Source organism: Dipteris shenzhenensis, chromosome 6, assembly GCF_047967505.1.
Source record: "Dipteris shenzhenensis isolate YYH24624 ecotype China chromosome 6, Dip_SZ_1.0, whole genome shotgun sequence".
NCBI lineage: Eukaryota > Viridiplantae > Streptophyta > Polypodiopsida > Gleicheniales > Dipteridaceae > Dipteris > Dipteris shenzhenensis.
The window spans coordinates 46,097,079-46,121,000 of NC_141601.1; the positions used below are offsets into that span (position 1 = coordinate 46,097,079).

General features: G+C 46.4%; 1 protein-coding gene across 1 annotated transcript in view; it reads left to right on the forward strand.

Moving 5' to 3' along the window:
• Nucleotides 1-23,922, forward strand: part of LOC147901234 (uncharacterized) — a 242,280-nt gene that overhangs the window by 170,737 nt on the left and 47,621 nt on the right. The gene's annotated exons all lie outside the window — the stretch shown is intronic.

Sequence of the window (23,922 nt, forward strand, 5' to 3'; positions counted from 1 at the left end):
TCTCTTTGAGTCTGTATGATCCATGTTCAGTCAGTTTTTTTTTTTTGTGGGGGTTTGTCTCGGTGCCTATTACAAAGACACATACTCTGGAATCTGGTTCATAAGCTCATCATCTACGAGCCCACATTGCAGCTGATCCCTATGAAGTCTCACCTATCTGACGTGGTGAAGTACATAATTCCTAGTTGTCTTTCCTTTTTTTTCCTTATCAACGTGAAGATGTTGATATATTTGGTGCACAGATTAGTGAGTTGATATTTCATGTATGACTCTCTAATTTAAATGTTCTTGGCATCTTGGAACGTGCCTAGATTTAATCCCCTGGCCACCTACCAATCGGTTAGCTGTCCATCCAACTGGCTGGACCTATGTATGCTATCTGTGGGACCAACTCCTCTGGACCACCGAGGAGAGAAAAGAGGAGATCGTCTAATAATGGCTCAAGATCAGGTGAGGGCTAATGTCAAGGAAGAAAGTCAGTGACAGATCACTACTGGTGCTTTGCCTATCAAGTCCATCCCTCCTCCTCTGTACTTTTCGTGATGTCTGGCAAGTGCTATTGTCACTCTAGTGGTTTGAAGAGAGAGGATATCTATGCAATCCTCATGCGAGTTTCCACCTAGGGTTGGGTTCTATCAAGTTGGGTCCTTTGGCTCTCTGCTACATGCTATCCCTGGCTTGGGGTCATCAGAGAAAACATTGTGATCATGCTTCGACTAGGCTCAACCGGTCCCTCATGTGCTTTTCTCTATGCCTGTTTAAGTTGGTATTTGTGTCTTTGGTCCACAAGAAGGAAAATAGCCACCCACCTCTGATCTGGATGTGCCAGCTACATGGGCCAAAACCACTATTGTAAGATAGTGGTGCCATCCATGGTTCTCATAGTATGCGGAGCATCTTAATGCATAGTGATCCTTTGCCTCAGTCTCCTGCATATTCAATAGATCCCAATTCTCACATGGAATGCCCCTTGCCTACCCGGTGTCAAGCTAAAGCCTATATGAAGATACTTAGACCTGATCAATCGAGATCCTTAATGCATGTGGGTGATGAATCTAGGTGTTGTCTTGTGGTTCGGTGAATCTCCTTCTCTAAGATCCATGGGTAGTGATCTCTGTAGAAGTTGAATTTCACCAAAAGCTCCATAGGTACTAACCAGCTCTTGTATGTGTGGAGCTGCAAGAGATCCTATTTGATGACTTCACCTCCTGACAAGGGAGTGGAATGGATGGAGTCTCAATGCTATACTAAAATGGAGGCAACCTGTCCATCCATAGTGCCAAGCCTACAAACCATCTACGTGTCCCAGCATACCAACTCCTCTTTTCTAAAAGCCTTTCGAGAGCCACAAAGGAAGCAAGGCCTCTCTCCCATCTAGATCTACGTTGCACAAGGGGGCTCCTTGAAGAGAAGGCTGGACGAAGAGAGAGTCTCTCGTAGATGAAAGAGAGGGTGTGCATAAGCGAAAGGCTGAGCACCTATCAAGTGAAGGCCTACGTACGTGATGGGAGGGGGATTTTTCCGACTGCATGCTTGGCACAAAGGGACTCCAGGTTTGGAAAGGATAAGCTCTAGGTGCTCTGGGGTTACAGCTACGTGGTGAATTCAGATCGAATGGGAGAGAAGGGCTATTGCGGACGCTGCTGGTTATCTTCATGTAGGGCAGTTTGTGAGCCGGTGATGCTGAGGAGACCTTGGCGCTGAAGATCTCCAGAGATAGCGAGCTGTTTGTAGTTGGCTGAGCATGGCTACCTCACAGGCTGGACGATCATCGTTTGCACGTGAGCAGATGCAGGAGAGGCTACGAAATATCAACGTTATAGGAAGGAATGTGAGTGATAACAGAAATGATGTAGAGAATGCGTTGTCTGGCTATGATCATATGAAAGGGCTGTTGCTGTGGAATGGAACCAAGAACAAAACATGACAATGACGGTCATCAAACTATGCACCCTATGTAACTCAGAGGCTAAAGTCTAAGTGTGTTCAGAGGTTAATCCAAGCATTCTCATGGCTTGAGACTCAACATGCTCAAAGGCTCACGTTATAGCATGGCTACATAACCAGCTCATAGGTCTAGGAATACACCACCATCCTGGAACTCGGCCAGACCTGATAACGAGACCTATCAAAGCCAATACATGGCTCCTACAATATATCCCCCTCTAAACCTATCAAAGCCAATACATGGCTCCCACAGTACATCCCCCCTTGGCTTCATAACAGGACATGTTAGGAAGCCACACACCAAAATAGGAAAACCAATACATCGTTTTAGGAGGACTATCCAAGGCAGAGGACCTCAATGAAAACCAAACACTCAATACATATCATTTTAGGGGAACTACCTAGGGCAGAGGACCCGAAAATACATCAAGTTGTAGGAATAATAAAAATAGATCTTTTGGGAGTAAGAGATGTCCTCCAAGTAGCCACTGCATATGTGTGCACATCCTTGCGAGTTGATGACGATGTTGATGAAGCACTAGGCATGGGTGCCCCAAAATATGTGTCGGTGAAGTCCATGAGGTAGCTACATGGAGCGGTCATGGCATGACTCTCAAGATAGAAGATGGAGAGTCACCTAAAAATTGATGTAGAGGCCGGAGGTGCCACAAGGACTAGTAGAGTCACTCAATGTGCAAGCCTAGCACCACGGGCAATCAGAGAAGTAATCGGAGAAGTCGAGAAGTAACCGTACCTACATGAATATCATTTTTCTTTATCTTCTTGTCGCAAATTAGTGTGGAGTCTACACACTGTTATAGAAGGCGGATGAGGTGTGCAATGTCGCAGCTCGAATGACGAGAAGATAGAGCTTCGTGGGCAGCAGGAGAAGCGTGAGTAGCAGGAGCAGCTGCATGGGCAACTAGATGGTGGGCAGAGAGGATAGCTACGTGGACAGCAAGAGAAGCTGCGTGGGCACCAATTGGAGCAGCAAAAGATGGAGGTGGAGATCAAGATAGTGACAGTAGGCTGGAAACTATCATCCAGTGAACTCAAGAACAAAATCCGTGCGCAAGAATAATTTTCGTCACTTTTTGCAGGAGCTATATCTTTTCATAGAAAACTCGGATTGCAATGATGTAAAAACGAAAATTGTAGTATTCAAGCCAAGAACATGACAATGACGGTCATCGAATTGTGCAATGACGGTCTATGACTAGACATGGCTCCCATGCTAACTCAGAGGCAAGTGAGCATGGTATAGACTCAGAGGCTCACCTAGGATGGCTCAGAGGCTCATCATGCATGGATGCATGACCAACTCAGAGGTCTAGAAAACCAATGCACTAACATCCTGAAACTCACATGCCAGGCTTGATAAATAGACTTATCAAAGCCAATACATGGCTTCCATAGTACATCCCCCTCCTGGCTCCATGGAATAAGTAGGGACTAAAGGAACATGGTGGAGAGAGGGAGAGAGAGAGGGTAGGCTAGGGAGAGAGGAAGTGATACTCAAAAGGAGACATAATGAAATGGAAATGAAATGACTAGAGCGATGAACAAAAGGAGAGTACTCACATGTAGACCAAAGAGTTTGTACCTTGATACTTGATTGATTTGACACTAGACAAGTACAGCTCTTATATAAGAGCACACACACACATATGAACACCTATGCCTATGGGATAACTCCCAATATGACACGTGACACACTAGACTAGAACTCAATCTAGAACACACTAGAACACACCAAACTGACTCAACTTGGCTTCATATTCTAACAGGGACATAGAGCCACACACCATAAATATAAAAGCAATACATCATTTTAGTAGGACTATCCAAGGCAGATGGCCTTTATTGACTCATGATTTTTTGGGAAACATCCCAAGGCAAAGTACCCAAATAGAAAATTCTTAGAAAACATATGGATCATCATCTCCATCATCCTTTAGAGGGAAAGAAAAATGTCGGATTTCAGTAGTAAGAGCATTAACTTGTGTCAAAGAATCGTCATCTTCATCGTCACTCGTGGCGGCTGCAACCCAATTGGCATGGTCCTTAGTTTGTTGTTTGGCAAGCTTTTGGTAGCATTGGTCCTCCGTATGACCAAGCTTGTTACAAAAGGTGCACTTGAGAGGCTTGAATGGATTTGTCTTTCCATGCGCTGGTGTAGGCCTTGGTTTCCATCTGCAGCAGTGGAGGCAAGAACCTTTGTAGTATCTAAAGAACATATCGGAGATTCTTTGTTTCGGCAATCTTTTTCGAGAAGAAGAGTCACCATATCATCAAAGGTAGTCGTGCAAGCCTAAGTATTTCAAGAGTATGCTAAAAGCGAGTGACTCCTTCCATAATCTTCATGAGGACAGCCATTTTGTCCTCGTCATCCGGGGAACACTTCAAGCTGGAAAGTTGTTGCACAAGAGATTGCATTTTTGCTAAATGTGCACTCAAGGTATCACTATCATCCATTTTCAATTTATAAAATTGCAGATTTTATTACCAAAAATATTCTCGAGACACATCCATATGGCCTTGGCCATTGATTTGAAGTCAATGTGGTGAATCAAAGTATCATTGAGGCAAAGTCTGATGATAGCAATAGCTTTTGAGTTGTGTTGCTTCCATGTCTTGAGTTGTTGAGGATCTGTTGTGGGAGTGTCATCCTCAATAGCATCCCATACATTTTCTTTCATAAGGAGCAAGTGAAACTTAGTTTGCAAGTAGGGAATCATTCCCCCTTGAACTTTTGCATGAGTAATGAGTTTGAAGAGAGAGAACTCATTGGGTACCTTGGGAAATAGCAACTTCAGTCTTCAGTACTTTAGGAGCGGGAAAAGAGATGAAACTGAAGGCTGAAGAGGCGGAGGATAGAGATGTCATCATGCTGGAGATGGAGCAACAATTTGTGGGCAAAATGAGAATGGCTCAGCTCATGTGGAGGAGAAGAGGCAATGAGCAGCAATGGCACGCATAATGACGCCCAAGGTCGATGTAGCAGCAGCTCTCTTCAAGTAGGTTGTTTCCTAAAAAATGAGCTTCAAATGAGGTCATTTTTAGGGCGATCAGGAGTAGAAACATCTCCAAAACAGCAAGTAACTGTTCTCTCACAAAAACGTCCCCAAAATAGCAAAAACGAGCTGGCTTTTAGCAAAAAATGATGTGTCTTTTTCCTCTACAAAGACACCCATTAAGCCCACAAGAATGGTGACCACCGAGTTGCTCCTTTGTGGGCAGCAAACCAAGCTCCATTCCAAAGGTGAGGCTAAGGTAGGAGAAGAGAACAAGATGGGGAGAAAGGAGTGGAAGGGAGCTCAGTCATGGAGGAGAGGATGGCTTCCTTTTGCGTGCTTCCCTCATCCTCTAGATGAGCATGGAGAAGGGAAAGGTAGGAAAGGAGGCTCTGATACCACATGAAGGTGCATGGTGGAGAGGGAGAGAAAGAGGGTAGGCTAGGGAGAGAGATAATAATACTCAAAGAGAGACATAATGAAATGGAAATGAAATAGCAAAAGCAATGAACAAAATGAAAAGTACTCACATGTAGACCAAAGAGCTTATAGGCTTGATACTTGATTGATTTAACACTAGACAGGCATAGCTCTTATATAGAGCACACACTCACACATGAGCACCAATGCATATGGGATAGCTCCCAATGTGACACGTGGCATCCATAGAACACACTAGATTAGAACTTACACTAGAAAACACAAAACTGACTCATCTTGACTCTATTTCTTAACAAGGACCGGTGCATCACCCAGGGAAGCCTTTGCCTAGGGACTTTTGGAAGATAGGTCCCTGGAACTACATGGAGGTACCCGATGCATACCCTTGGCTTTGGAGGTCACAATTATGATATTGCAGCCCCATAAGGGGGACTTGATTGGTGTGGTTGGTTCCCGTAATTGTCCCTTCTGGGGGTTTGACTTCACCCCGCAACTAGAAAAGAAAAATGGACCACTTGCTTTGTTTGATTAGAGGATGAAGGATCAGATTTGCAGCATGATGGAGGAGTGGATAGGCTTGCAGGGGGTGGACATCTGGCTCAACCATGGCAACATGGCTAATTTTCATCTTGGTTTCCCACTTGAAAGACCTGGCATAGGGTATGCCACATGCGTCATTCGCCTTGGACCAGAGATACATTACTCATGGGTCATGCAGTTGTCCCTACACAGTGTATAGCCAAGTTAGAGATTGAGGTGTCCTTGATGAGGTAGTGGGCCCTCAAGATTGGCGTGGAACCTATTATGACCTTGATTTGGCGGCGTACAGATGCGGATTACTCTCCATCTAAACCTCCCTCAAAGTATCAGAAATCAGATACAGCCACATATGCTCCTTCTCACAAGAGAGCTCTATTTCTCAAGCTTTTGCTCCATGAGCTGGACACTAGTGAGTTGGAATTAGCACGGACTTCATGACCATGCACGTTAGCAGCCTTAGCACTTGATCCTTCGCCAGGAGCTTTAGAGAGGTCGGTGGATTTTCGTCTTATCTAGGAGTATGTGTTTTCAGCAGTAGAGAGGACTGGTTGAGAGGTCGGTGGATTTTTGTCTTATCCAGGAGTACGTGTTTTCAGCAGCAGACATCAGTCAGCACTACCATCTTTTTCCAGGGAGAGGCCCAGAGGTGTGGTCTCTCGCAGTAGGCAAGAGTGGGGGAGTCTGCATCTTGGCTTCACACGCAATGAGACAGTGGATGTTTTTTGTCAGAGAGAGCTGATGTAGCAACGTCCAACTTTCTGGAGATAGTTGATGGAGTGCCTTCCCGATGTAGACTCTTGGATTGTTGGAGGGGACTTCAACAACCTAGAGTACGTGGTGTTAGGAAATGGAGTCAAGATGAGTTAGTTAAGTGTGTTTTAGTGTGAGTTCTAGTCGACTGTGTCCTATGGGATGCCACGTGCCGCATTGGGAGTTATCCCATATGCATTGGTGTTTGTATGTGTGTGTGTGCTCTATATAAGAGTTGTACTTGTCTAGTGTCAAATCAATCAAGTATCAAGCCTATAAGCTCTTTGGTCTACATGTGAGTACTTTCATTTTGTTTATTGCTCTTGCTATTTCATTTCCATTTCATTATGTCTCTCTTTAAGTATTATTATCTCTCTCCCTAGCCTACCCTCTCTCTCTCTCTCTCTCCCTCTCCACCATGCACCTTCATGTGGTATCAAAGCCTCCTTTCCTACCTTTCCTTTCTCCATGCTCAATCTAGAGGATGAGGGAAGCCCTCAAATGGAAGCCATCCTCTCCTCCATGATTGAGCTCCCTTCCACTCCTTTCTCCCCATCTTGTTCTCTTCTCCTACCTTAGCCTCACCTTCGGAAGCTATGGAGCTTGGTTTTCTGCCCACAAAGGAGCAACTCGGTCACCATTCTTGTGGGCATTAGTGGACGTCTTCGTAGAGGAAAAAGACAGGTTGTTTTTTGCTAAAAAAACAGCCCGTTTTTTTGATCAAAAATAGCTTGTGTTTGCTGTTTTGGGGGCATTTTTGTGAAGGAAATAGTTGCTTGCTGTTGTGGAGATGTTTCTACTACTGGTCGCGCTAAAAAATCCCTCATTTGGATCCCTTTTTTAGTTCAAAATAAAAGTGATATATTCCATTCAAAACGAATCATACAACAGGTGGGAGAGAAAGTACTCTATCCCTAGCCTGAACAATGTGGAAAAAAGCCATGGTGGTGGTCTAAAATGCCACGACATCCCAAAAGGGGTCAAATGAAAAAATAATGAGCAGTCCCATGTCCTCATGAAGGATAAAAGTCTCCCACGAGCTGCCAAAGAGGTGCCGGTACACCGCTCCCACTGACTCCTGAGAGTGAAGATAATCTCCGCCCAAATGGAAGCAAGAGTGTCAGCCTCCGTGCATAAATGGCCCCCAAGGACAAAGAACATCGCGAACACCATATCCGCCATAGGGTAATACTAGAAATCACCTCCCAGGCTGACCCTGCAGGCGAAGTAGGCCTGGAATCCTGAGCTGGTACTGGTACCAAAAGTAAGTCCTGCGGCTCCACGATGCTAACATCTGTGGGACCCCGTCTCTAGCAACACTGCATGAAGAAACTGTGGTCTCCTGGCTCTGACTCATAGAGGGCAAAGGCTCCAAATCCTCTCCCCCAAAGGGCAGCGCCCCATGTCATCAGAAAGGACTCGGATGTAACATATGAGAACATCCTGAAGATACCGTCCAAACCACTCTAGAGTTGGGGCAGCTCCATAAACAATGCTTACTAGATTCCTCTGCAAGCTGACAACGCATACACAAGGAGGGTCTACCCATCTGCTGAAGCCAAGTACCCATAGGTATACCCCTATGAATAGTGAGCCAAAGAAAGTAGGAGACTTTCCTGGCTCTACTAATGCCCCAAAAGTGAGTCTAGTAGCTCAGCAAGAGCTCTGCAGTAAGTCCCTATGTGTGCCAATGCTGTGAGGCAGATGGTAGAGGCAGATGGTAGGTGATGAGAGTCTCTCTGCTGAAGCCTGTAACCTGCGCTCGTCGAGTACTGGAAAAAAGAAAGAGGACGAGCGCCTGCCACCGGAGCAGGCCACGCCCACTCACCTGGGTCCCAGTCGAGCTCCGCAAGAGGTCGATCCGAAAGATCCAAAGTCTCCATCTAGGATCCTATGCAATGGTCAACCTGGAAGGATCTGTGGCCCATTTCTTACCAAGGCAACCAATGACCCTGACTCTCTGCCAAAGGAGCTCCTGTCGATCCAGGGGCTGAGTGGGATACAATCTGTGAGAGGAGTCCGTCTCAAAATAAGTAAACGGTGCCGGTCCTAAACGAACTCCAATGCATAGCCCAGCCTCACTAAAACAACCTGACCAAGTAGAGATGGGATGAACATAGGCTGGATCTGTAAGCATATCCCTCCACCCCTGAGGAATAGCTCTCATGATCAGTAATTTGGTGGCAGCAATCTGTCCAAGTGGCCCGTGTCTATCTCTGATCTCCTCCTCTGACATCTCCACACCTCCCCTGAACCAATCTCCGACTGTCACAACCCCCTGAGCATGCCATCTGGCCAAGGGAGTCCTAAGTTCTGTACCAGGGGAAGATCCCTGATATCGAACCAAGGGGTTATGATATAGTGGGCAATTTCCTCTCTGGAGGAGGGAATTGCTCTGATGAGGTGTTGTCGAAAAAGATCCCATATCTGAATAAGCCTTTTCACAAGTGGTGAGGAAGGCTGAGAATGCTAGTCCGTCAGGAAGATCCAACTGACTCTACCTGCTGAGAGTGCTCTCAACGGAAGCAAGAACGGAAGAAGGAGAGAGAGAGAGACAGAGAGCCACACAAGTTTTGGTGGGTGCAGAACCACCCTAATCTTCTTTTTCATTCATTTATATATGTGTTATTGTACATAACCGGGGTAAAGGCACAGTGACCTTCAACCCCCACAACCTCCCACTTAAGGACAATGTGCCTTTAAGGGAGAACAACCAGTGAGCATACTATCCAATGCCCATCAATACACGACAATACTCAAACCGCTGACTAGGTAGACTCTTCGTCAGCATATCTACAGGGTTATCATCTGTATGAACCTTGACAAGCTCTATGCGCTTGTCCTCAAGTACCTCCCTGATGAAATGGTACCTGACCTCAATGTGTTTGGTCTTTGCATGAAAGACCGGATTCCGTGCTAGCTGAATAGCACTCATGGAATCACTATGCAATGTCGGTACACCTGTATGAATCCCCAAATCTCCCACTAGCCGATCAAGTCATATAGCCTCCTTGCAACCCTCTGTGGCTGCAACATACTCAGCCTCTGTGGTAGACAAAGCAACATACTTCTGTGCGCGAGACATCCACGACAGTGCACCACCTGCAAAGGTGAACACATAACCAGAAGTGGATCTCCTACTATCCACATGCCCTGCATAGTCTGAATCTGTGTACCCAAGTACACGCATGTCTCCTTTACCAAAGCAAATGCACATCTCCTTGGTACCCTTCATGTACCTCATGATGCACTTAACTGCCTCCCAATGCCTCTTTCCTGGATTAGCCATATACCGGCTAACAACTCCCACTGCAAATGCAATGTCTAGTCTAGTAGCTATCATAGCATACATAAGACTCCCAACTGCTGATGCATAAGGAACCTTGGCCATCATGGCCCTTTCTTCATCTGATTTGGGACTATCTGTATGAATCAGTTTCACATATGGAGGCAATGGAGTACTCACTGCCTTCCCCCCCTCCATATTGAAACGCTGCAATACTTTTGTAACATACTCTTTTTGTGAAAGCCAAAGGAGTTTCCTACTCCGATCACGCGTGATGCGCATACCAAGAATATGACCTGCAAGTCCCAAATCCTTCATATCAAAGGCCTCATGCAACTTGGCCTTTAATGCGTCTAGCTCATAAGTATTCTTGCTAGCCAATAGCATATCATCCACATATAGTGCCAAGATTATCAGGCTATTATCCTTAGCCCTTTTAGTATACAGGCAGTGATCAATTTCACTCCTTCTAAAACCCTGGGATCGAATGAAAGCATCAAACTTTTGATACCATTCTCTAGGTGCTTGCTTAAGACCATAGAGACTCTTTTTCAGCTTGCAAACTAAATGCTCTTTGCCCTTTTCTTCAAAGCCTTCCGGCTGCACCATGTAAATTTCCTCATGCAAATCCCCATGCAAGAAAGCTGTCTTGACATCCATCTGCATAAGCTCCATATCCTGTGATGCCACTAGTCCAAGCATGCATCTAAGTGTGGTCATCTTCACAACCGGAGAGAATATCTCATCAAAGTCCACACCCTTCTCTTGCTTGAACCCTTTAGCAACCAAACGGGCCTTGTACCTAGGCACATCATCACCTGTGACCTTCATTTTGTAGACCCATTTACATGGCAATGCTTTCTTTCCATGTGGCAAAGAAACCAAGTCCCAAGTCTTATTCTTCATAAGTGAACTCATCTCTGATTGCATAGCATACTCCCACTTGCGTTGATCCTTATGCATCATAGCCTCTTTATAGCAAGAAGGCTCCCCGCAATCAGTAAGCATCACATAGTCTACCCCTGGAACAAACCTATCAGGCGGTCTAGACACTCTAGATGATCTTCTCAAGGGCATTTCAGCTTGCTGTCCCACCTGCATATCAGCCACATTTGGCTCATCATTTCCACCAATAGATGATCCATCATCTACCCTTGATTGTATACCTGTGGGAGTACTTGGTGGTATCATTTCTTGCACATTTGGTGCATGGACAGCTTGCTGTCTATCAACATATGCAGGTGGATTCACATCCTGGAAAGTGATTCTCCTCATTTCCACATCCCTCATGGGTGCCTTATGCATCTTCTTCTCATTGAAGACCACATCATGGCTGCGTATGATCTTCTTTGCTTCTGGATCCCAGAGACGATAGCCCATCTCTCCACTTTCACCGTAATCCAGAAAGATGCATTTTCTAGACTTAGGATCTAGCTTCTTTCGAAGCTCTTTTGGCACATGTGCATATGCCTCACACCCAAATATACGCAAATGAGAGTAAGAGGGCTTTTTGCCACTCCATGCCTCTTCAGGAATACCACCATCCAAACTCTTACTAGGTGATCTATTGATCACATGCACTGCAGTCTTCATTGCCTCAGCCCAAAAACCACCAGAAAGACTTGCATTGGAAAGCATGCATTGCAACCTTTCTTGAATGGTACGGTTCATCTTTTCCTGCAACTGGATTTTGCTCTGGAGTATGAGGGGATGTGAGCTCCCTCTTAATCCCACGTGTATCACAGAAATGCTGAAAGTCATGAGAGAGATACTCTCCACCATTGTCAGTCCGTAGGCATTTAAGCGTTCTACCTGACTGATTCTCAACCAAGGCCAGCCATTTCTGAAATACCTGGAACACATCACTCTTCCGAGCTATAGCATAAACCCACACTTTCCTAGTTGCATCATCAATGAATGTCACATAGTATTCAGCCCCGCCTAATGACCGTGTAGGCATGGGACCACATACGTCTGAATGCACCAAATCAAGCATTTCAAACTCTTTCTTTCCCCTTCTTTTATGGGCTGATTTAGTCTGCTTCCCATAGAGACAGTGCTCACAAAATTCAAAATAAGAGAAACTCAAATGTGGTACATAACCCAAACGGCATAAGAGTTTCATTCCATTCTGGCTCATGTGCCCCAACCTGCAATGCCACAAAGAAGTGCTTGGCTGCTCGGTTATTGCAACAACATGATCAAATACCCCTGATACATGTAAGGGATACAAAGTCCCACACTTGGCACCCCTGGCCAAAAGCATAGAGCCCTTCTGAAATTTCCAACTCTGAAAGCCAAAAGTGGTGTGAAAACCAGCATCATCTAGCTGACCCACTGAAATAAGACTCTTGGTCAGCTTAGGCACATGTCTCACATGTTTCAAAACAAATGCAGACCCATTTGCAAAAGAAAATTTTGTGTCACCTGCTCCCACACCTGCTCCCACTATGTCACATGCATAGTCATTTCCAAGATGCACACAACGTGTCTTTCCACTATCATAAGTTGAGAACCATTTCCTATGGGGAGTAACATGGAATGAAGCACCAGATTCCAAAATCCAATCTTGGGAATATGCATCATCTGAAGTGGTAAGCAACTCTGCAGATAAACTAGACATGAAGAGAACGTCATTGTCACTATCATGTGTGACTGCATTGATCTCCTCGATCTTCACTTTTCCTTTGTCCTCCCGTGGACTCTCTTCCTTTTGATTTGCACCCCAATTTGCATTCTTTTTCTTATCCTTTTGCTCTCTTTTCAGCTTGTAGCAATCATTTTTCATATGGCCCTTCTTGGCACAATGGTAACACTCAATGTTCCGTGCCCTGGATTTGCTACGAGACTTCCCTCTTTCTTGGGACTTCCCCCTGAACTGTGATCTGCCCCTTTGCACATTTAAGACTGCATCCTGCTTGTTGCCATCCATAGACTTCCGTCTAATCTCCTCAGCCAACAAGCTACCCACAACATCATCAAATTTCAGTACTCCACCAGGTGCAGAGTTACTGACAGCTGTACGGAAGGTATCCCATGAGGATGGCAATGAACATAAGAGAAATATTGCCTTAGTCTCCGCATCAAAATTCATCTTCTGAGCCTGAAGCTGGCTGAAAATAATATTGAATTCATTCAAGTGAGAAGCAATGGAGACCTTTCCTTCATCTGCAGCTCAAACAACCTCTTCATGAGGTAAACTTTATTAGAGGCAGTTTCCTTCTCATAAGTGGCACACAGTTTCTTCCACAAATTTTCCGTAGTTTGCTCATTTACTACTGTGAAATAAACTGACTCTGCAAGATGAAGTCTAATAGTAGACTTTGCTAATGCATCCAACTCATTCCAATCATCCTCAGACATATTTGCAGGCTTAGCTTCAATCCCTGCCAAGGGTTTAATCTGCTTCTTTTGAATAAGCACATCCCTTATTTGTTCTTTCCACAAAGAAAAGTTTGTCCCATCAAACTTTTTAATGCTGAAAAACTCCTTTTCAGACATGGAAGAGGATGCCATGATGCAAATGAAACAAAATCTCAAATGCTAGTGCCTGCAAGAGAGAATCACACCAAATACCAGGTGCACCCAAATGTGTATGCCACAATAGAGTGAAATATCACCAAAACTCAAAGCTCAAAGCATCAAAAGATGCATCTGACTCATGTGCATATACTATGCATCCATATGAGCAAATCTGGCCCAAAAGAAAATGCCAATAAGTGCCAAATGACTCAAGCATGAACACCGTCCACTGGCATATGCATCAATAATGTCTCCTCCAAGAGAGCATAGCACTATCAGTGCATCACCTGCAATGTGTCAAAGCTGTCGCTCAGCATAAAATAGCATCCATGTGCAAAGCGTCCATAAAAATAGCATCCCACAAGGCAATTTGGGCCTATCAGCGCATCCAATAAGGACCGCAATGCATCCAAATGGCCTATAAATCATCCATTGCAACCCAATGCATACCATGAATGAGCGCACACACTGCTCAAACTGCAACCATAGTGATTTGCATAAGGTATGCTCAAGAAATCATAGTCCCACGGTAATGACCGCTACTGAAAATAGAACCTGAGATGCCTCAAAACATGGGCTCCATTGCATAATCGGAATCAGCAAGAAAATTTGCAAATATCTCTCTTCTGCCAGAACTCCAAAATCCCAACCGATGAGTGAGAAATGGGAGTCAACACTTATCCACTGCCATGTGGCATAAATCTAAGGTTTCAAAACCTTAGAATGAAAAATGCATAACAGAGAGACGAAATCGAATACACAGAGATCTATAACTCTGAAAATCCTCCACCGAATCGCGCAAGAACTGACAGGTAGGGGTTTTTGGGCGTCCGGAACGCAATGGGACAGACGGTTTTGGAAACCGTGGTCTCAATCACTGGGTCCAACACACGGACTGAAAAACGTTTTTGGAAACAGAGCTATTTGTAAACTCCACCGGAGTGTGAATGATGAGCAACATAGAAGTTTGAGGACCTCCTGAGTCCACCGGAACTGATAGATCTGCAAATGGTTGCTCCAAACTTGAGTTCCAACACCCGGGCAAAAAACGCAGAAACAGACACAGTGAGTCAGAAATCCAATGAAATGATCCCAGATTCAAGAATGAAGGTGTTTCCAAGCTCCTGAAGTGAAGTGGACACCAAAAGCAAGCAATAGTTGCCTCTACAAGTCAATATGGAGTCTCTGTCATCGAACGGAACAGGGAAAAGCTCAAAAAACGACTTTTTCTTTGAAAACACTTAACAGGCTCTCAAAACCACTTCGCAAAGCCAAAGTGACTTTTCCAAAGGTTCCTCCAAGGTCTCTGCACACTCGAATGCAAGTAAAGTCGCCCACAAAGCTTCCCACAGAGCTTCTCCTTCCTCCCACAGAGCTGCTGAGCTTCAAGCATTCACGCACGCTCAGCTAGATCACCCGGGCTGTGATACCAGTTGAGAGTGCTCTCAACGGAAGCAAGAACGGAAGAAGGAGAGAGAGAGAGACAGAGACAGAGAGCCACACAAGTTTTGGTGGGTGCAGAACCACCCTAATCTTCTTTTTCATTCATTTATATATGTGTTTGAGTATTGTACATAACCGGGATAAAGGCACAGTGACCTTTAACCCCCACACCTGCCCACTGGCCTGCTGCTCTGGGGGTGCACTGGTGAATCCCATGCAGTAGGAATTGCTTCCACGGCTGATCTCCTGGAGTCAAACCTCTAACAAGAAGTTTGACTAAAAGGGCTCTGCTCTGCATCTCAGGATCAAGAACTCCAAGTCCTCCCTGCGAGGTGGGTAAAGTGATAGTATCCCATGAAACCCTGGCCCTAGTGTCCTCAGAACCATCACCACCACTCCACAGGAAGTTCCGGAGCAATCTCCTCACCTAACGGATCGAGTCAGCATGAAAGCACCAACATGACGCAACGTACCACATAGTCGCTAGTAGAACCTGGTTGAGTACCAGCGCTCTTCCGGCCAAAGAAAGTCTAGCCATGCTCCAGTAGGCTAGCTTTCTCCGAATGCTCTCAAGAACTGGGGCAAACTGTTGCGTCGGGGACACCTCAATGCCAACCTGAAAGCCTAGATATCTCGTGGAGGTGCCTCTGGGAATCCATACAAAGCCTCTGTCTCCTCCCCATGCTGGGGTATCCTGCTGAGCTCCTGTCCAGATGCCTTTTGATTTGTTCCAATTGACAAGTCCTCCTGAGGCTAGGCAGAACTTGTCAATTGAATCCGCAGCAGTAGCAAGACTATATGCATCTCCTCTGACTATCAGTGCCGTGTCGTCAACAAACTCAGTGTCCAGAAGCTCCTACTCCTGCCGGATAGGCAGATGGAGGCCCAAAGTGCCATGACTGGTAGCCTGCATAAAGTATCCCATAGCCTTCGCTACGAAAAGGAAAAGGTAAGGTGCAAGCGGGCATCCCTGTCGTACCAATCTGGATAGCTGAAAAGCCGGTCCTCTGCCTCCATAGACCACCATCCTGCTAGAAGAGTGGGAGTAAAGTGAGGAGACCCAAGAAATCCATCTATCACTGAAGCCTAGCCTCCTCATAGTGCCCTCCAAGAAACCCCAGTCCACCCTATCATAAGCCTTCTCAAAATCGAGGAGAAAAACTGCAATCTCTTGCTGACTCTCCTTCGCCCAGTGAGTGGCCTCCCAAAAAGTGAAGATGTTATCCAAGATACTCCGATCTTGGACAAATCCTGTTTGAGTAGCTGTGATGATATCTGGTATCATAGGCTTTAGGCGAAAAGCCAAGGTCTTCGCTAGGATCTTGTAGGCTGTCCCTAGAAGTGTAATGGGTCTCCAATTACGTAGGACTGTCTTGTCTCCCCCTTTCGGGATGAGACAAATCATACCTATGCATAATGTCTCGCCCAAAAATCCTGTATCAAGAGCCTCTGAAAAGGCAGAGAGTAGATGAGGCCCAATCGTATCCCAAAGAGCTCTAAAAAGAAGTGGCGACAAACCATCCTCCCCCGGGCATCTGTCTCTGGGAAGCTCATGTAACGCATCCGTGATCTCCAGGAGTGATAGTGGGCTATCCAAAACGTGACTCATCTTGTCTGAGACCATCAGGGGGACATGGCTCCAAATCTCCTCTCTGTCTCTGATCATCTCCTCGGTGACTGGATCGGTGGTGTAAAGAGTGGAATAGAAATCAGAAGTGATCTCAACAAGATGGTGAGGGTCCGTCTAAAGAGACCCAGCCTCATCCACAAGTCTACGAAGACTGTCCGAAGAGTATCTCTGACCCACTGCCCTGAAGAATTCTCTAGAGCATCTATCCCCCTTCTGAATCCAGAAAGTTTGCTGAGAGTAAAACCTGAACTGGGCCCTCCTGCCCTGAGTCTCCTCTAGTCTCTCCTGAGCCTCCGAAAGCTGCCCTCTGATGAACTCTGATGAAAAGAGAATGAGGAAAACTCTGAATCAATCTCTGAAGTCTGGATACATCCACTCTTGCATTCCGATCTCTGATTCTGAGCTTTTCCTTCTCCTCTTTTGCCCTCAACTGGCAGGCCATGCTGACTCTAGCCAAAACCCCCTCTAACCACAACAACCAGCCCTGATCCACAGGAGTGTCCACTGACAACCAAGTCTCTCTCAACCATTCCACGAACTCTATATCCTGAAAAACAAAGTCCGGAACTCTGACAGAGCTTGTGCTCTCCAATCGAGAGGTAGGAAGAATCTGTAATAGGACTGGAGCATGGTCAGATAAAACATAACCCGGGCGGACCCCAATCTGTCCTCCTCTGGCCTGACCCCAATGGCCAATATAAAACCTATCAAGTCTGACCAAAGAAAGAGAGCCATGGAAAACCTCGGACCAAGAGAACTGAAGACTGTCTGCCAATTGACGAAAGTCGTCCAATCGAGCAGCATCATGAAGTCCAGCATGCAAAACAAAACTATCCCACTCCACTCTCTTCCTATCGGAAAGGCCACCCTCTGTCTGACCCGACTTGTCTTCAACGAATTCAACCATGTTGAAATCACCTCCAAAAATCCAGGTGTCTGCCTGAGGAAGGGACTCTCTAAGCTGTCTCCAAAAAGCACGTCTGTGAGCTGGATCCATGGGAGCATACACATTAAGAACACCAACTGCTGTGTTCTCAATATGAAGAATAACATAGCATGCTCTGCTCTCTACTAGTGTACCCTCTCGAGTGATCTCAGAGGCCCACCTAGCTGAAACTGAAATGCAAACTCCTCCCCTCGTGCCATCCGCTGGGCTCCAATAAGTCCGGCTCTGTCCTCTGAGTAAGGATCTGCATTTGTCAATCCTGTCCTAGGAGAGCTTATGCTCCTGGATAAGCACAATGTCTGGAGGGGACCCTGAGGAAATACACCGAAGGGAGTTCCTAAGCAACTGCAATCTAGGAACTTCCAATCTACGACCATCTGCATCTGAGGTAAATCTGCGGCCGTTCAGTCCTCTCACATTCCAAGAAACGATGGACAACCTAGACATCGGATGGAAGTGAGGGTGTGCCAGTGGCAAACGGCAAAAAACTCTCTCTCTGACGGCGCAATCCAAAGTCAGTCTCTGATCAAACTCCAAATCTGCCCCAACTCATGTAAAATGGCTCCATCCAAAGGAATAGTACTCTGGCGCGAACCAAGGAGCTGAAAGTCAAACCAACCAGCACTCCTGGGCAAATCAAAGTCTCCCTGAATCTCAAAGAACAGAAACAAAAAGGCCCTGCCACCGAAGCCAGGTCGAAGAGTCCTAGGGCAAGAATGAATCTGCGAGCCGACAAAACGGTGAACCGATGAAATTTGAGTCATGCTCATAAGCTGTCTAGCAATCTCGCTGTCAAGTAACTCAGCTGACCAGCTTTCGCTCCCCCGAGATCGAAAGCTACTTGCGGAGAAACGAAGAACATGCCCCTCTCTGGAGAGAGTAGCTGATCCCAAGTACTCCTCTACCTCCTCTGATTGTCGGCAAAACACCGGTAGAAGTTCCAATCGAGTGAGGGAGTCTGTGATAACCCCTCGAGCCAAAAAGGGCCAAAACTCAACGGGCAGATCTCTGTCAACCATCCTGGGGTCAGGTCTAGGAGTTAGAAGAGCTGAAAAGGGCTGAGCCGTCCTGACTCTTCTACTGGAATAGGTGAGAGGGAGAGGAAGAATCTGCGACGAGGTGCTTGTCCGCATGGGTGACTGAAACTCTCGCTCGATCTCATCTGCTAGGATCTCCCAATCCTCACACCTATCCGGGTATTGAGCAAAATCTGTGACCGCACTCGCAAAAGATATGGATACACCAGGAGTGAAAAGCTGCGAGGACGAGGCTGTGCTAGGAGGGGTGTCCAAAAGGACGCTCCGCATAGCAACAAAGGAAGGTATTGTGCGACGGGGTTGTGAAAGGGGTCTCGAGGGAACCTCGTACAGGTGCATGAGATCCTGGGACGGGCTCTGACTCTGACCTGTGTCGTAAAATACCACTCTCTCAACGGGCTGCTGGGGAGAGGCATCCATCACCGTAACTACAGTCTGAGCAGTCTCCTGCTGAAAAACTGTCTCCGTAACCAATATCTTAACCTCCGGGGTAGTGGTGTCTAGAGTCATCAAATCCTAAACTACTGTCTCCTGCTCAGTGAGAAGACCTGCCTGTGGATGGTCCTCCGCATTTCCCCTTTCCGGGGTCTCCTGCACCTGTATCTCAACTCCCTGATCTACCATCTCCGGCACGGTGACAAGACCTGCCTGCGGATGGTCCTCTACAACTCCCCTTTCCAGGGTCTCCTGCACCTATGACTCGACTCCCTGAGTGACCGTCTCCTGCACCGTGTCAAGACCTGCCTGCGGATGGTCCTCTGCATCTCCCCTTTCCGAGGTCTCCTGCACATGAGTCTCAACTCTCTGCGAGCTCGTACCTCGGGCTGCTCGTACTGCTGGCTCTCCCTCTGTCTCCATCTCCTCCGAGCTCTCCGTGAACGCTGTTCCACTGGAGGCACCTCCAGGTCCTGTGATTCCACTGGAGGCTCCCCCAGAGGAGTCTCCTCTCGTTCTGCTGAATCATCCTCTAGGTAGAGCAAGAAGAAGGGGGAACGTGGAAAGGAGGCTATGATACCACATGAAGACACATGGTGGAGACGGGAGAGAGAAAGGGTAGGCTAGGGAGAGAGAAAGTGATACTCAAAGAGAGACATAATGAACTGGAAATGAAATGACTAAGCAATGACAAAATGAAAGTACTCACATGTAGACCAAAGAGCTTTGTACCTTGATACTTGATTGATTTAACACTAGACAAGTACAGCTCTTATATAAGAGCACATACACACATATGAACACCTATGCATATGGGATGACTCCCAATGTGACGTGGCATCCATAGGACACACTAGACTAGAACTCACACTAAAACACACCAAAAGGACTTAACTTAGCTTCATATTCGAACACCCATAGGACATACTGGACTAGAACTCACACTAGAACACACCAAACGGACTCATCTTGACTCCATTTCCTAAACCCCCCCCCATGGAGGAAAGGTGAGTGACTATTGGAAGGGAACCAAGAACATGACAATGACGGTCATCAAACTGTGCAATGACGGTCTAGAACTAGACATGGCTCCCATGCTAACTCAGAGGCAAGTGAGCATGGCTCAGAGGCTAGTGAGCATGGTATAGACTCAAAGGCTCACCTAGCATGGCTCAGAGGCTCATCATGCATGGATGCATGACCAACTCAAAGGTCTAGGAGACCAATGCACCAACATCTTGGAACACACATGCTAGGCGTGATAAATAGACCTATCAAAGCCAATGCATGGCTCCCAAAGTATATTCCCCTCTTGGCTCCAGGGACTTATGAGGAACATGGAGTCACACACACGAATAGAAACAAATGAGTACATCATTTTAGGACTATTTAAGGCAGAGAACCTTATTGGATCAACACACATTATTTATTCCATTCAATTTTGGGAAACAACCCAGGGCAGAGTACCCAAATATTCCTAACCATTATCTATTATTTCAGATAGATCATGCAAAACAATAGATAAAGCTCGTCGGTCAGGTCCAGTAGATGTGTTGTAAATATTCTCAAACTTGGCTTTGATTTTCGTGGCTGAAGCAGTCGGGTCAAAGTGACGAAGTAATTTGTTGTCCAATCTCATACCGATATGAGTCAATGCTTTCTCCCTGAATGATATGACTTCTTCGAGGATGAGGCTCCATGGTATCAAATCGATATGAGGTAGTGAAGCAGTGGACTAGTAGCTCCCATAGGTAGAAATCCTGTAGGCAGAAGTGGCAGATGGAGCAGCATATCGGGGGCACCAATCGAGGCAGTAGGCAGCTGCAATCGAGGGCAAAGGGAAGCTACAAATGACGCAGTAGATGGGCAGTCCATACGGGAATAAGCAACAGGTTTGGGCGTGCATAATGACGCCAATGGTTGATGTAGCAACAACTCTCTTCAAAGATCGTTTCTTAAAAAACGGGCTCCAACTTATCCGCTTCAGAAAAAATGTCAACAACATCGAGATCGTGGAGGAGCTTCGTCTGCTGCTGCCCCCCGCCATTGTCCGTCGCCATCAGCCACCCCTCGCAGCACCCTGCCCCTTGGCCGCGACCTGCTCTCTTGGCAGCGCCCTGCTGCCTAGGCTGCGCAGGCTTCCCGTGGCAGCGCCCCCTGCTCAAGTCACCCCCCCTTGCCCACTCGCGTTGTGCCTCCTCTCAGCCCGTTTGGCTGCTGCAGGTGCGCCCTGGTGGTCGAGCCCCCCCCCCTTAGCCTGTTCGCGTTGTGCCCCCCCTTCAGCCCGACTGGCTGTGCAGGTTGTGCCCTGCTGGTCGAGCTCCCCTTGCCCCTTCAGGCTGCCATCTAGGCAGCTCTTCAGGCCACCAGTAGCTGCCGTCTGCTCCCTCCCTTGCACTTCAGGTTGGGCTTCAGGGCCCTCTTCCAGGACTATTCTGCGTGTGTTCCAGGGAGCTGTGTTCCTGGGCTGCTTCCAGGCATTGGTGGAGCTTTCTGCTTCTGCATTGAGCGGTCTGTTGTCATTCCACGCAGGCTGAACTTGGGAGCATTCTTCAATCAAAGACTCCGGATCCTTCTCATCCTACGAGAGACCCAGAGCCTTCAGTTCAGCCTCCAGGGGTCTCTAGTACTCACATGTAGACCAAAGAGATTGTAGCTTGATACTTGATTGATTTGACACTAGACAAGTACAACTCTTATATAAGAGCACACACACACACACATATGAACACCTATGCATATGGGATCATTCCTAGTATGACACGTGGCATCCATAGAACACACTCGACTAGAACTCACACTAGAACACACTAGAACACACCAAACTGACTCAACTTGGCTTCATATTCTAACATCCCCCCATGGAGGCAAGGTGAGAGACTACTGAAATGGAACTAAGAACAGAACATGACAGTGATGGTCTAAGGTGAGGGACTATTGGAATGGAACCAAGAACAAAACATGATAATGATGGTCATCAAAGCTTGTAGCTTGATACTTGATTGATTTGACGCTAGACAAGTACAACTCTTATATAAGAGCACACACACACACACATATAAACACCTATGCATATGGGATAACTCCCAATATGACACGTGGCATCCATAGAACACACTAGACTAGAACTCACACTAGAACACACCAAACTGACTTAACTTGGCTTCATATTCTAACATCCCCCCATGAAGGCAAGGTGAGAGACTATTGGAATGGAACTAAGGACAGAACATGACAGTGATGGTCTAAGGTGAGGGACTATCAGAATGGAACCAAGAACAGAATATGACAATGACGGTCATCAAACTATGCATCCTATGTAACTCAGAGGCTAAAGTCTGAGCGTGTTCAAAGGTTGATCCAAGCATTCTCATGGCTTGAGACTCAACATGCTCAGAGGCTCACGTTATAGCATGGCTACATGACCAGCTCATAGGTCTAGGAACTCGGCCAGGCCTAATAACGAGACCTATCAAAGTCAATACATGGCTCCCACAATACATTCCCCTCTAAACCTATCAAAGCCAATACATGGCTCCCACAGTACATCCCCTCGTGGCTCCAGGGGCTAATGAGAGACATGGAGCCACACACCAAAACAAAATAGGAGAATACATCTTTTTAGGAGAACTATTCAAGGCAAAGAAACTTTGACTCAACACACATGATTTATTTGCATTCATTTTGGGGGACAACCTAGGGCAGAGTACCCTTGACTCAAACAAGAAAGTAGTAAAGATATATTTCATTCATTTTATGCATAGCAAGGGCAGAGAATCCATGTGCCTGAAGTTGCTACCGCACAAAAGTGTGCACATCCTGCTCGTCGATGATGTGTCGAGGATGCTCATGTTGAGGATGCCTCGGAAGATGTGTCGACGAAGGCCATGGAAGCAGCTACCAAGGGAGATCACGTCATGACTCTCAATGTGCCGATCAGAGAGTCACCGAATGTGCAGAAGAGGCTCAAAAAAATGAGCGAAAGTGCTCAAAAAAATGAGTGAAAATATACTGTAGGAGATGACGAGGTATGAAAAGAGTATTCCCTATTGTCGGAAGCCTCAAGCCAATGTACCGGAGCATCGGTACAATTGAAATGACCTGTGGATAAGCTCAAGAAGCTCAAATCACTGGTGGAGGTCACGGGAGTTCAAATCTGAGCAAAAAATGCCAAAAAGTAGCCTAAAACTACTCGGAATCGCCTTTTGACAAGTTGTATGGACTCTTGGCACTGTTGCACATCCGCCTGCGTATGGAGGTCTGTACGGGCGTACGGACGTCCGTACAGGCGTACGGACCAAAGCAAAAAAATTTTCCTCTCGAAATGGTGTGGGATAAGGTCATTTATATTTGGACAGTGCCAAAATGTCAAAAAATGTCTCAATCAGACCTCAAAAGGTAGAAAAACAGCCGCTGGACTGCTTCAAAATAAGTTTTTGGCGACCAACTGACGAGGAATGTCCGCCAATGCTGAGGGAGAACCACGAACTGATGCGGGAGTGAGCTGAACTCACAAACAAGGACCAGGAGCAATCACTAGGACACTGGAGTACTTGATGGCGAGGAACCATGGCGAGGCTAAGGGAAGGGAGGCTCTACCTTAGAGGAGAGGGGAGCTTCCATTTGCGGGCTTCTCTCATCCTCTAGATAGAGCAAGAAGAAGGGGAAGGTAGGAAGGGAGGCTTTGATACCACATGAAGGAACATGGTGGAAAGAGGGAGAGAGAGAGGGTAGGCTAGCGAGAGAGGAAGTGAGACTCAAAAGGAGACACAATGAAATGGAAATGAAATGACTAGAGCAATGAACAAAAATGAGAGTACTCACATGTAGACCAAAGAGCTTGTAGCTTGATACTTGTTTTGATAGACAATAGACAAGTACAGCACTATAGAGTGTGACACTAGACTCTAGAAAGCCATAGTGTATATGGG